This window comes from Anabrus simplex, chromosome 3 (genome assembly GCF_040414725.1).
Source record: "Anabrus simplex isolate iqAnaSimp1 chromosome 3, ASM4041472v1, whole genome shotgun sequence".
Classification (NCBI taxonomy): Eukaryota; Metazoa; Arthropoda; class Insecta; order Orthoptera; family Tettigoniidae; genus Anabrus; species Anabrus simplex.
Genome location: NC_090267.1, coordinates 435,341,167 through 435,356,172, shown reverse-complemented (window position 1 = coordinate 435,356,172; position 15,006 = coordinate 435,341,167). Strand labels below are relative to the sequence as shown.

Genomic DNA, 15,006 nt, shown 5'->3' with positions numbered 1-15,006 from the left:
AAACGCGTGACTTGTAAGAATGAGTTAAAATATTAACCCTAAGTTAACAAACCCAGGGTTAGAGTATATTTAACCCACGTTGATGAAACCGGGCCCTAGAAGACTGTCATGTGCCTACTCCACAAAAAACTCTTTGAGTTATTACTCTCCAATTTCATTCAGTTTCCATGCTAGTGGGTGAGCTAGTGTACATTCCTAAAGTGAAAATCGTTCTTGCCCAGATTAATATTTATTCCTGTTTTTTAACACTGAAAGTGGTGAAAATGAGAAATGTGCCATGCAGTAGCTCGTGGATGAGGTAAGGTTGAGAAGGATGAATCACAGTCATACAGTTGAGTGGTGGTTGACCTCGACGGGCTGAAAATTTAGGAATAAAAATGCACCCACTGGTATTGCCGAGTACCTAACGTTGTTCTTCCACTTGAACATGAGTGTTACGAATAACACAGGCACTGGTGTATTAAATTCAACTAAAATTGAAAATGTACTGCCTAACATACAGATTTTGTGCCTGTCTTAGTTGAAATAACTGCATATGCTGTGTTGTCAAGTATAACACTATTCATATTCATTTTGATTGTCGTTCTAGGGTACATGTGGATGTCTGTTCATGTCATGTCTTCCAAGCTACTCCTAAATTTATCAGCCCGTATTGGTCAGCTGACAGTCAGTTGTATGATTGTGACCAGTCCCTCTCAAATTTACTTCAGCCTCAAGCTGCTGCTGGCGGCACATTTCTCTGCACATTTCCAGTACTTTGTGTTAAAAAACATCATTAAATATTAATCTGGGGATGTACAGTGATTTTTAAAATGTACACTAGCTCAGCTGTCAGCTTGCAAACTTTGAAAGGAATTGGAGTGTAACACTTCAAAGACTTCTCTTATCAGTAACTAAGATAAAAGCCGAAGTTCATCTACTTAGAATCAGTCTGGCTATGCTTCGTTAATGTTCCTTTAATAATTAAATTTCAGATGTGCAAGCACCCGAGCTAGGTGGCGGGGCTGTCACCTAACCCTCCAAGCAGGCTAATTTTCTGTTATTGTTTTTTCCCTTAGTCTTTTTAGGATTCCTCCCCTCCAGAAAACTGGTTTCTCTATTTCTCCTAAGAGAGTGGAGTGCTTCTTCTGCCAACTACACCATTCTGAAGGTCTCATTTTGTACCAGAGCTGCCTTTGAGGACTTTACCATAACCCTGGTCAGGGACCTCATATGGGTGTGGTCTGTCATTTAGTCTAATCCCTCACCATTAATCTTACCAACTTTGGTGACCCTGCCACTAGCTGAAGCTCCTGCTGGCATCGCTCTCAGGATAACTGAGGCATGCAAGCCTCCTACCCGTGGTGCCCCTGCATAGGTACCTGGATTAAAACTCCAGTACTGAACTGAACATCAGCATTCCAGAAGTATCTACCAGTCAATATGACCCAATCGCTGTATTCAGAACGGTCTTTATCAAGACCAACGCTAACCATTACATCTGTAAATATTGAAGGTTTATCTCCATCTAAAGAAGAAATGTTATATCAGCTTTGTCAAATGTACAAATGTGATATATTATGCCTTCAGGAAACTCACAGGGATTAGTAACAACGGCGACCAAAAATAGCGGGAATGAGGCTTGTGGCCGAGATTCCCCACAGACGGTATGGCAACGCCGTTTTGGCCAAACAAAATTTACAAATTTTGTCTGTTGCGGCCACCACTGAAAATCAAATCAAGATAACAACTGTGGAACTCGGTAACTGCACAGTTTCGGGTGTCTACAAACCACCCAATGTAGATTTCTCCTTCAAAATTCCAGATAACTACTACAAGCAAAAGACAAACTTTGTGGATGGTGACTTCAACAGCCATAACATTGCATGGGGATATACAGATGATGATAACAACAAAGAAGCTGTGTTAGAATGGGCTGATGATTTCTAATTACAACTTATTCATGACCCCAAACTACCTCCATCCTTCAACAGCAGTAGATGGCGACGAGGCTTCAACCCAGACCTGATATTTGTGAGTGAACACGTGGCACAGCAAGGTGTGAAATCAATGTGCAATCCCATTCCAAATACCCAGCATCGGCCCATAATGTGTCAACGTTTCTCAACAATTCAACCAATAAAGATTCCTTTTCGAAGAAGATATAATTTCAAAAAAGCAGACTGGCAGAAGTTCGGCTCAACTCTTGATAAAATAATATCAGATATCCACCCAACACCAGAGGTTTATGATCAGTTTGTTGAAGCTGTGAAGGAAGCTTCCCGCGTTTCCATACCACGAGGATGCAGAGTTAACTATATACAAGGTGTAACTTCAGACACAACTGCCCAAATGAACACATATATTTCACTGTTTAAGGAAGGTCCACTAAGTGAAAACACTATCTCAGCTGGAAGGAAACTGCTTTCCTCAATTGCAGAGGCAAAGAAAGATACTTGGATCAAACTTATGGAGGAAACAGACATGTCAAGGGATAGCCAAAAGGCTTGGAAGCTTCTCAAACGACTTAGCAACGATACAACGAAGGGACCAGTCCATGGTCATTTGAAATAACGGAACTACAGAAAGCGATTCAGTGTAGCAAAAATGGAAAAGCTGTGGGATTAGATGATATCACAATAGAACAGATAAAACACTTCAGTTCAACCACACAGGTATGGCTCTTAAACTTCTTCAACAACTGTTTTATTTCCCTAAAAATCCCAAGAATGTGGAGAAAATCCAGGATGATTGCATTTCTAAAACCTGGAAAGGGACATTCAGACTCCAAAAATTTCAGACCGATCTCCTTACTCTGCCACCTGTACAGAATAATGGAAAGAATGCTGCTCATTCGCTTACTGGGAGTAGTAGACAAAGTCCTAATCCCTCAGCAATGTGGCTTCCACCCAGGAAAGAGTTGCACAGCACAGATTTTACATCTAACCTAGCAGATTGAGGATGGGTTTGAAATGAGGAAGATCACTGGTGTGGCTTTTGTGGATCTCTCAGCCGCATATGATACAGTAAATCACAGGATACTATTACACAAGCTTTATAGAATGATTACAGCCATCAAGGTAACCAAGATGATAGCTACTCTACTGGAAAATCATCGCTTTTTTGTTGAATTCCAAGGACGCCGAAGCAGATGGAGAAATCAAAGGAATGGACTACCTCAAGGCAGTGTACTGGCTCATATTCTTTTCAACATCTACACTAATGACCGGCCATTACCAGAAAATACTAAAAGCTTTATCTGTGCCGATGACCTTGCACTTACTATCAAACTGATACCTTTGATGAAACAGAGATCTCTTTAACTGCTGCATTAGAAGAGCTAGGTACCCATTATGAGAAAAACCAACTCAAACCAAATCCAGCTAAGACTCAAATCTGTGCGTTCCATCTGCAGCATGCACAAGCCTCTCAGAAACTGAAAATAATCTGGAAAGGGAACTTACTGGAACACTGCTTTACACCAAAGTACCTGGTAGTTATGCTGGATCACACATTAACATATAAGAAACATTGCCAAAACTTAAAACAAAAGCTAGCTGCTAGAAACAACAGTCTACGAAAATTATCAGGAACAAGTTGGGGAGCACAACCACAAATAATTAGAACATCATTTCTAGCGCTATGCTACTCAGCAGGAGAATATACCTCCGCGGTTTGTTACAGGTCAGCTCATACGAAGCAGGTCGACATCGCTCTAAACGAAAGCTGCAGGATCATTACAAAGAAAGACTCCAATCATCATCTTCAGAAGCACACCCCCTCTATGGATACCACCCAGCCACACAGAGGCTAAAATCTAGAAAGTTTTCTCTGCACATCAGTTAACCTTGAGGGGAAAGCAGAGAATGCTAGGGTCAAAATGTGGAAAGAAAGAAAGAAACAACCACCTTTCCAACTGGATAGAGCCGAAGGAAAGTCTTCCATGTGGACACCAGGAGAAATGGACAGTATGGAAAGCCCTTAACAAACTCCGCACAGATGTCGGCAGAACAAAAGTAAATTTGCGGAAGTAGGGTTTCTCAACTGATTCATCACTTTGTGATTGTGGAGAGCAGCAGACGATCCAACATATATGTCAGTGTGTTTTATGTCCTTCAATGTGCACTATGAAAGACTTGATTGCAGCCTCCCCCAACGCTATTGACAGCAAATCGTTCACAGACAAGGAAAACTGCAAAGGGCCAAGAGCACTGCTCTGTGGAACACCTGACTGGTAACCATGAGGATGTGCCCGATATTACTACTCTCTGCCAATGGTTACGTAAGAAGCCAGCAAGAAAAGCCAGAAGACTGCCATTTATATTGAATTGTTTGGAGAGTTAGTTTGTTTGTTTGTTTGTTTGTTTGTTTGTTTGTTTGTTTATTTATTTATTTATTTATTTATTTATTTATTTATTTATTTATTTATTTATTTATTTCGTATGGCGTATATACACTTAAAGTAAGTAGATCAACAATCGGACAAAGGATCAACGGATGGTAATTAACTTATAATTTAATGTCCAGAGAATTTAGCCAATTCACTGCCTGCCACATGAAGTTCGTGGTATCCTTCCTGAAAGCTCCGAAGTGGGCACATCATAGAGCTACAGAAAATCAAAAGCTTTTCCGATGTCTTCATAGCATATCCAGCTGTGATTTAGCTGCAATGGCATGTGATAAAAAATATGCCGAGTGGCCAGGTTTGTTAGACAAGCCACCTGATAGGAAATCATGCTGGTTGGTTGAGATGTAGGGCAAGGTGAAGGTCAGGAGATGCAGTTATATAATGTTTTTTCAAAGATAAAGCATAGTTTGAGGAGAAAAGAAATGGAAGATGAAACATTGAATTTGTTGCCTTATTTAAGAAGTGGGACAATGGCAAGGGAAACAACCCTTGTCAAAACATCTCTTACATGAAGTTTCATTTTCTCGAAGGCACCTGGACAGGGTTAAAATATTTATCTGAAGTAAAGTTAAAATCATGTCCATAGGTCCAATAAAGTTGTCAGTTGTACCAAACTATTTCCACGTAACCACGTTGTGAGATGGACAGCAGGCAATGGTATGATGATAAACGGGGTTAAAAGTCTGGTTGTTTGTTTCACAAATAGGAAAAGTCCTCTCAGTTTTAATTACTGCGTTGATGGGAATCACTAAGTATCTAAGTGTTAGTATAAGGAAAGATCTTCATTGGAGTAATCACATAAATGGGATTGTAAATAAAGGGTACAGATCTCTGCACATGGTTATGAGAGTGTTTAGGGTTTGTAGTAAAAATGTAAATGAGAGGGCATATAAGTCTCTGGTAAGACTCCAACTAGAGTATGGTTCCAGTGTATGGGACCCTCATCAGGATTACTTGATTCAAGAACAGGGAAAAATCCAAAGAAAAGCAGCTCGATTTGTTCTGGGTGATTTCGAACAAAAGAGTAGCGTTACAAAAAAAGACTTGGAAGAAAGAAGAAGGAAGACGAGCTGCTCGTCTAAGTGGTATGTTTAATTATGACAAACAATGAAAAGATGAGGTTAGTTACTTGCAATAAGTGGTATGATTTGAGCTGTCAGTGGAGAGATGGCGTGGAATGACATTAGTAGATGAATAAGTTTGAGTGGTGTCTTTAAAAGTAGGAAAGATCACAACCTGAAGATAAGGTTGGAATTCAAGAGGACAAATTGGGGCAAATATCTGTTTTTAGGAAGGGGAGTTAGGTATTGGAACAACTTGCCAATGGAGATGTTCAATAAATATCCATTTTCTTTGAAATCATTTAAGAAAAGGCTAGGAAAACGTCAGATAAGGATTCTGCTACCTGGGTGACTGTCTTAAATGCAGATCAGTATTGATTGATTGAAAGTGCAGTAATACCAATATAAGTGGTCCGTTATTGGACACTATAAATTTTCCAGCTAACTCATTCCTGGTTGCCAGCGTTTCGCGCTCGTGTGCTAGGTTGGGCTCATCAGTTGGTACCTAGCACACCTACCAAGACATGAAACTGCAGTGTTAAAAGTAGGAAAAAGTACATTGTTTTTACAGATTTCAAGAAAGCTTAAGACTCCATCCACAGACCATCATTATTAAAAATTTTAAGACATTTCAGACTTCATCCAAAGCTAATCAAACTGATTGAACCTAGGCTACCGTACTCTAATTCAATTTCAAAAATTAAGTTCAGAGGAGAACTTTCTGTACCATTCTTGGTTTAAGACAGGGTGACGGATTGTCACCTCTTTTTAAATGTGCACTAGAGTACGTTACGAGGGAATGGTACAAGAACAACCTGAAAAATATAAAAATTGGTACCCAGAAGGATAACATACATTTGAACTAGGATTTGCTGCTGATGTAGCTCTTCTGGCCAATGATATTCAGAAAACAAAACACGAAATAGCTCACAATATTGGTTTGAAAATTTCATTTGAAAAAAAAAAAAAAAAAAATTATGCTAACTTGACTTCCACTTGCAAACAAAATTATGCTCAGAGACCAAGAAATAAAAATTTGGGTGAAATAATCGCATAACCTGAACGAAAAATCTTTCTTAGGGCATCTAATACGGTCACCAGAAAAAAGAATCAGTGGAAAAATAGAAAAATTATGGAAGAATAATATTAGATGGAACACGGAACTTAAAGAAGACAGGAGGGAGGTACATTATTTATTTATTTATTTATTTATTATATACATAGTTTACGCCCACATTGGAGCACTTAAATCAATCTATGTATACTACAGTCTTCACAGTATTAGTTGTAATTTTTTCTCAACTTCCTCTTCTCTTCCCAGAACTACTTTTTTTTTGACCTGGCCATCCTCTCTTCATCTGTAATGGTGTACTCTTTTTGTTTACCTGTTTTTAATTTTAGTCTTGTATTTCTACTTCTCACAATCCTCTTCTCTTTTCTCTCTGCAATTTTTTTCATTGTTATATTCAGTTCTTCTAAATCATTCTGGACCTCAATGAACAAGTTGTTCTTGGTTTTACTTTCCCAAAAGAAATTGAATAATTGTTTCAGTAGCCTGGTCTCTGGTAGTCTTACTATGTGGCTGAAAAAGGCAGTTCTCATTTTTTGCATTGTATCCACAATTGATTCATTTTCCCGATAGACTATTTCATTAGCAGCAGTCTCCATTGTCCGTTTACTTGATGTTTTTTATTGATGATTGTCCTAATGATCCTTCTATCTACTTTTTGGATTTTCTCCGTTGTTGCTTTGGTATTCAACTTTAACAGAATTTCGCTTGCATAAGTTGGCTTCAGGTTTAACTACTGAACCATAATGTTTGAATTTGGCGTTAATCAAGATTTCTTATATGTTGACCATGTGACTTGTTGTGCTTGTCTTAGTTTTGTTGTTCTGTATTCTATTGAGGCTTTCTCATTTACGTTTCAAGTTATAATTTCCCCAAGATACTTGAACTTTTTAACAACCTTAATGTGTTTGTTATTGTTTAGCTCAATGCCAGGGGTGTCTACCTCAAAGGTTGGCATAATTTCTGTCTTTTCAAATGAAATTTGTAATCCCACTTTTTCTGCAATATTTTCTAATTGTTCAATTTGGACTTTAGCCTCTTCCACATTATTTGCCAGTAGTGCAACATCGTCTGCAAATGCTAAGCAGTTTAGTTTTATATTTCTACCAATCTTGATGTTTGGCTGGCATTTCTTTCTCTATTATCACATGACCTTTCCCAGTACACAATTAAACAAAATAGGTGAGAAACCAGCCACTTGCCGAAGTCCAGTTTTGATTGTAATCGGTGAACCTAACCCCTCCCTTTTTAGATAATATCAGACATATTATGATACGCACAACGGGAGAATCGAGGCATGGACTGCAACTAGGAAAGGCTAATGACACAGCCCTGAACTGGAAATATCCCTCATTTCAACGCAGTATAGGATAAACACTAAGACTACTAACAGAAAAAAAAATACAAATTAAATTCAAATGAGGGTTTATTGAAAAAAAAATAATAATAAAGATCAAAAAGAGAACAAATAGGAAATGAAACCAGCAATCAAAAAAGAGATAATACATACATGTTCAATACTCATCCAACTGGAAATCATATCATTGATGTGCGACCACATATCTTTTCTTTTTAAAACACCAGGCTGAAATTATTAATATAACGCACTTACCGTTTCAACCGCAGTCTCGCTGCATAATACCGTGATGCAATTACAATCCACACGGAGCATAATGAAATTCCAAGCCCACACGTCTATTATTATTTCACATCGTCTCAACAATTACTACACATCATTATTCCCCCACAGCAAGGAGCAGAAAAAAGAATAGTTAACAATAAAACCCAGAGAAACATAAACAAACATACAAGATCACATCTTAGTACAGAGAGCAGCATCTCTGGACCAAAGAATTAAAATTCAAAAATCAAAGAGAAGCACAGGCAAACGCCTAGCCCGAATGAAAATAAACAACATGGCGGCCTCTGGGTCAACAAACGGCCAGGACGGACACCAAGGCAAAACAAGAATAGCCGTACCCATGACAAGAATGAGGTCCAGAGAAAGATTGAAGTATTTAATAAACTGATCGATACGTCATCCTTACTCTCCTTTCTCACGCCCACACATGCAAACAAACACATACACACTGCCAGCATCGGCAAATGACACGAGCAGTTGCACGATTAATTAAGTTGGACACAAACTCGTATATTGTGACGTACCTGATCACAAATATGGGGTCTCACATATGTTAGGGATAACGTGCACGGCTCAGGCAATCAGCAGCAACATATTAGTGACCTAACGGTCACGCATAAACCCATCACTTATGCACTCCGTACGACCCGAAATGGATCTCCGAGCCGAGACGCAGGGCATTCATTCATACGATGGCAAAGTATTTTACAATGCAGTGCACCAATATAAATCAGAGACCCAGCCACGAACACATCGCTATCACGTCAACAACAGACACACAACCCATTCTTGCTCTGAGTACAAGGACGCATATCAATCAGCTATGCATGATAGTGAAGAATGTCTTACAAACACCGTAAAAGCATGGTTAAAATAAAGATTAACATACCTGCCATATCAGTAATTTAAATTATAAGAAACAAGGTAGTATGGGTCATGTTTAAATCTGCTATAAACCCATCTATAACATAAGAACGCCGCTCCAATCTGGGAGGGCTCCATCTTTATATTCAGCACTCATAACAATGCAAAGATTCACTCCAAAGAGATAAGACAAAGGTCTTGCCGAAAGAACAATCCTCCGTGCAAACAACCGAGGGAGTTGCCCTCTAGGGTACAATCATGGAAATACTTAAGTCAATTGATCTGAGGCTGACACAAGTTCTTTGCAATATAGAAAACATCAATTTAATGAACATGCCATATTAGCATGTTTCAAGGGCTCTGACAATTCTCCTCTAAATTAAAATTTTGCTTTCATGTTTGTGGGTTACTCTAGTCACGTCCTAGTTCGTGAACCATGGGCAACGGCTGAGTGGCCTAGTAAGTGGTCCTGAGAGTCGGGATACCAGTTGCTATGGAATGGGACTGGGCATCTCGGACATATTCTGAGTCGTGGCCCTCCTTGTGCTCAGGCGGCTAGGACTATACAATTCACCGGTGGTCCATAACCCGTTAGAGGAGAGATCCTCACTTGGACTATGTGCAAGTAGGGCAGCATCCTGCTTCATGAATTTACCGAGCTCAGAACACTTTAAACAAGCCTCGGACCTATGGGAGTAATGGAGTCCCACTCCCATTTGACAGGCAAGGGACTCCTTGGAAACAACTTGGCGAACAAAATGGAATTTGATGGGGAGCTATCAATATTAATGGGGCTTATGGAAGAAAGAAGGTAGAACTGGCTGAATCAGCAAAGAGGATGCATCTGGATGTGCTAGGAGTAAGTGATATTCAGGTAAGGGGAGATAAGGAGGAAGAGATAGGAGATTATAAAGTGTACTTGAGGGGTGTTAGAAAGGGAAGGGCATAGTCTGGAGTAGGGCTCTTTATCAGGAATACCACTGCACACAACATAGTTTGTGTTAGGCACGTGAATGAGCGAATGATTTGGGTAGATTTGTCAGCGGGAGGAATTAGGACTAGAATTGTCTCCGTGTATTCACCATGTGAGGGTACAGATGAGGATGAAGTTGACAAGTTTTATGAAGCATTGAGTGACATCGTGGTCAGTAATAAAGAATCTTAGGAAGGGAGGGAAAAAGGAAATGAACGGTGTTTTGAGTAATTCAGGTGAACTCATAATAGATCCCAGGGAATCACTGGAAAGGTGGAGGGAATATTTTGAACATCTTCTCAATGTAAAAGGAAATCATCATGGTGGTGTTGCAAGAAGCAGGGTCAACAGCAAGGATAGAATAGTGCTAATGGGCGATTTCAATGTGAGAGTTGGGAATAGAACTGAAGGATACGAAAGGGTGATTGGTAAATGTGGGGAAGATATGGAAGCTAATGGGAATGGGAAGCGTTTGCTGGACTTCTGTGCTAGTATGGGTTTAGCTGTTACGAATACTTTCTTCAAGCATAAGGCTATTCACCGCTACACATGGGAGGCTAGGGGTACCAGATCCATAATAGACTATATCTTAACAGACTTTGAATTCAGGAAATCTTTTAGAAATGTACGAGTTTTTCGGGGATTTTTCGATGATACAGACCCCTATCTGATCTGTAGTGAACTAAGTATCTCTAGGCCTAGGGTAGAGAAAGTGAAATCTGTCTGCAAACGAATAAGGGTAGAAAATCTCCAGGACGAGGAAATTAGACAGAAGTACATGGATATGATTAGTGAGAAGCTTCGAACAGTAGACAGTAAGCAGGTTCAGGATATAGAAAGTGAATGGGTGGCATACAGGGATGCTGTAGTAGAAACAGCAAGGGAATGCCTAGGAACAACTGTGTGTAAAGATGGGAAAAGGCGAACATCTTGGTGGAATGATGAAGTGAGAGTAGCCTGTAAACGTAAAAAGAAGGCTTATCAGAAATGGCTCCAAACAAGGGCCGAGGCAGACAGGGATTGGTACGTAGATGAAAGAAACAGAGCGAAACAAATAGTTGTTGAATCCAAGAAGAAGTCATGGGAAGATTTTGGTAATAACCTGGAAAGGCTAGGTAAAGCAGCAGGGAAACCTTTCTGGACAGTAATAAAGAATCTTAGGAAGGGAGGGAAAAAGGAAATGAACAGTGTTTTGAGTAATTCAGGTGAACTCATAATAGATCCCAGGGAATCACTGGAAAGGTGGAGGGAATATTTTGAACATCTTCTCAATGTAAAAGGAAATCATCATGGTGGTGTTGCAAACAGCCAAGCTCATGGGGAGGAGGAAAATGATGTTGGTGAAATTATGCTTGAGGAAGTGGAAAGGATAGTAAATAAACTCCATTGTCATAAGGCAGCAGGAATAGATGAAATTAGACCTGAAATGGTGAAGTATAGTGGGAAGGCAGGGATGAAATGGCTTCATAGGGTAGTAAAATTAGCGTGGAGTGTTGGTAAGGTACCTTCTGATTGGACAAAAGCAGTAATTGCACCTATCTATAAGCAAGGGAACAGGAAGGATAGCAATAACTATCAAGGTATCTCATTGATTAGTATACCAGGCAAAGTATTCATTGGCATCTTGGAAGGGAGGGTGCGATCAGTCGTTGAGAGGAAGTTGGATGAAAACCAGTGTGGTTTCAGACCACAGAGAGGCTGTCAGGATCAGATTTTCAGTATGCGCCAGGTAATTGAAAAATGCTACGAGAGGAATAGGCAGTTGTGTTTGTTTCGTAGATCTAGTGGAAGCACATGACAGGGTACGGAGGGAAAAGATGTTCGCTATACGGGGGGACTATGGAATTAAAGGTAGATTATTAAAATCAATCAAAGGCATTTATGTTGACAATTGGGCTTCAGTGAGAATTGATGGTAGAATGCGTTCTTGGTTCAGGGTACTTACAGGAGTTAGACAAGGCTGTAATCTTTCACCTTTGCTGTTTGTAGTTTACATGGATCATAAGCTGAAAGGTATAAAATGGCAGGGAGGGATTCAGTTAGGTGGAAATGTAGTAAGCAGTTTGGCCTATGCTGACGACTTGGTCTTAATGGCAGACTGTGCCGAAAGCCTGCAGTCTAACATCTTGGAACTTGAAAATAGGTGCAATGAGTATGGTATGAAAATTAGCGTCTCGAAGACTAAATTGATGTCAGTAGGTAAGAAATTCAACAGAATTGAATGTCAGATTGGTGATACAAAGCTAGAACAGGTCGATAATTTCAAGTATTTAGGTTGTGTGTTTTCCCAGGATGGTAATATAGTACGTGAGATTTAATCAAGATGTAGTAAAGCTAATGCAGTGAGCTCACAGTTGCGATCAGCAGTATTCTGTAAGAAGGAAGTCGGCTCCCAGACGAAACTATCTTTACATCGGTCTGTTTTCAGACAAATTTTGCTCTACGGGAGCGAAAGCTGGGTGGACTCTGGATATCTTATTCATAAGTTAGAAGTGACAGACATGAAAGTAGCAAGAATGATTGCTGGTACAAACAGGTGGGAACAATGGCAGGAGGGAACTCGGAATTAGGAGATAAAGGATAATTTAGGAATGTACTCGATGGATGAAGCTGTACGCATAAACCGGCTTTGGTGGTGGGGTCATGTGAGGCGAATGGAGGAGGATAGGTTACCTAGGAGAATAATGGACTCTGTTGTGGAGGGTAAGAGAAGTAGAGGGAGACCAAGACGACGATGGTTAGACTCTGTTTCTAACGATTTAAAGATAAGAGGTATAGAACTAAATGAGGCCACAACACTAGTTGCAAATCGAGGATTGTGGCGACGTTTAGTAAATTCTCAGAGGCTTGCAGACTGAACGCTGAAAGGCATAACACTCTATAATGATATGTATGTATGTATGTATGTATTCTTGAGAGTGATTCCAATAAGGTTGATCATTTTTCTGTGAACACCAAATTCTTGAAGGGTATTCAATAATGACTCCCGATGAATACTGTCACAAGCTTTTTTGAAGTCAACAAATGTGACTACTAGGTTCTTCGAGCTGTTTGATACTTCATAATCCATATTACAATAGAAGACTTAAAATACAAAAAAAAAATACACTCAAGGTGTTGAAAGATAAACACACTAGACAACAGGAGAAAATCAACAAGCAGAGAATAGGAAGAGTGATTCCAGAAGCAGAAAGAAAATTACCTTCAGAAAGGATGGAACAGTTTTGGGCTGACAATAGGAAGAGTAACCTCCATAAATCTGACTAAAGTAGTCCTATGTTGGCTGAAGAATGAAATAAATAAATAAATAAATAAATAAATAAATAAATAAATAAATAAGTAGTTTTATTTTAGATAATATAAAAACCCTTTAAATCGATATTCAAGTTGAGATACTGTATCCTAAGATTTATGATTGAAGTCATTTAAAACTCTGAAGTTGCTTTTTGGCTCCTTTCGGACAACAGTTGGTTTTAAAACACCATGCTTCACTTATAGAAAGAAAAAAAGCAAATTTCATGCCTTTAAGGATTTTGAAAAGATCTGGGTCTCTTGTTCCTTTGATCTTGTGTTCCTTAACCCTCTACTGCATGAATTATTTTTCGTTTTCGTTTGGTGAAAAAAATTTCAGGCTTTAATGTTCAACATACGTTCAGTGTATTAGATGTACCAGCAATTCTTAACTGGGGCTAATAGCTTAACACTCATATTTGATGTGGATTGCCATAGTTGAATATATAAACGATTTTTCACGATTTTATGCTAAGCTTTTAACATTCAAAGACTGAACATTACAACCTACTGGCCATGGGTACGTACTGCAAGGCGCAAGTACAGCTTGCAGAACCGTTGGTCGGTTAATGTCTTTAAGGTTTAGCCAGAGGTACTCCTGAAGCCTGTGGTAATGTGATGGGGAGGGCCCACGTAAAATAAACGGTGGTTGGTTCGCGTGGATGTTGACGGGGTGGAAGGAGTACCTTTGGTTGTGTAGGGCTGTTTGGTCTTATGTAAAAAAAAAAAAAAACAAGGCATCACTGCAATATGTGTTTAATTGATTGTACAGTTGAAGGTGTGCCGTAAAACTACCTCTGTCTACAATATTTATCCATTTATACAGGTGAAAAGTTGTTTGTTGCCTAAAGGCAACAGTATGCAGTAGAGGGTTAAAACCTTGAGTGCCACGCGAGACCAACGTTGACTCACAGAGCTTAATGCCATTCGAGCCGCGAGTCTGCTGTCTCAGGCCCCATGGTGCCATACTGTCATCACACTTGACAGGTAAACGTATGTTGAATGAAAGTAGGTAGCCGGTACGTCATGAATTTATTCTTGGACTGTTCATTTGCGAGTCCGATGTGGCACCACGTAGCCTGTACGTCACTGTAATATATCAACCACAATAAATAAATTATGATTTTATTTATTGTTTTCAGATCATGCCATGTGTACAAATAACAAAATATTGTACTGTATAGTGTTCTCATTGTTCATTGTCTCATATTAGGGTCTATAGATGAATTTAAAACATAGGACATAAAAGTACATGAACTTTCTAGAAAAAATATTTGTAACTTTGTCTCATTCGCAATCACGCCATTAATTGGTACACTTTTTGCATATGAATTTAAAGTATAACAAATGAGACTTTCTGAAGAAATATAATTCAAACTGTGTTTCACAATCACAATCACACTACAAATATGTGCACTTTGAAGAAACAGTCCAAACAGAAAAAATTTTCACAGGCTGGTCATTTTAACTTACACAGTAGAGTCGTCCACATGGCATATTGCCTTCCCGATTCCCGATAGATCTCTTCATAACACTTACTGCATCTCCATCTTCCCTGCCGGCCTACATCCTCCAGTCGGTGGGGTAATACCTGTTTTCTTGGTACTTTTGGGAGAACGTTAAGATCTTTGGTACCGGTACGTGTTAACTGTTCAACCATGTCCTCTTTGAACTGGGTAATAGATATAGGGAAGTACTATAGCTCTTTTTATGATCTGA

General features: G+C 39.3%; 1 protein-coding gene across 1 annotated transcript in view; it reads left to right on the top strand.

Annotated features, from left to right (window-relative positions):
- Nup98-96 (nuclear pore complex protein Nup98-96) overlaps positions 1 to 15,006 on the top strand; it is a 474,154-nt gene that overhangs the window by 409,079 nt on the left and 50,069 nt on the right. The window lies entirely within an intron of this gene.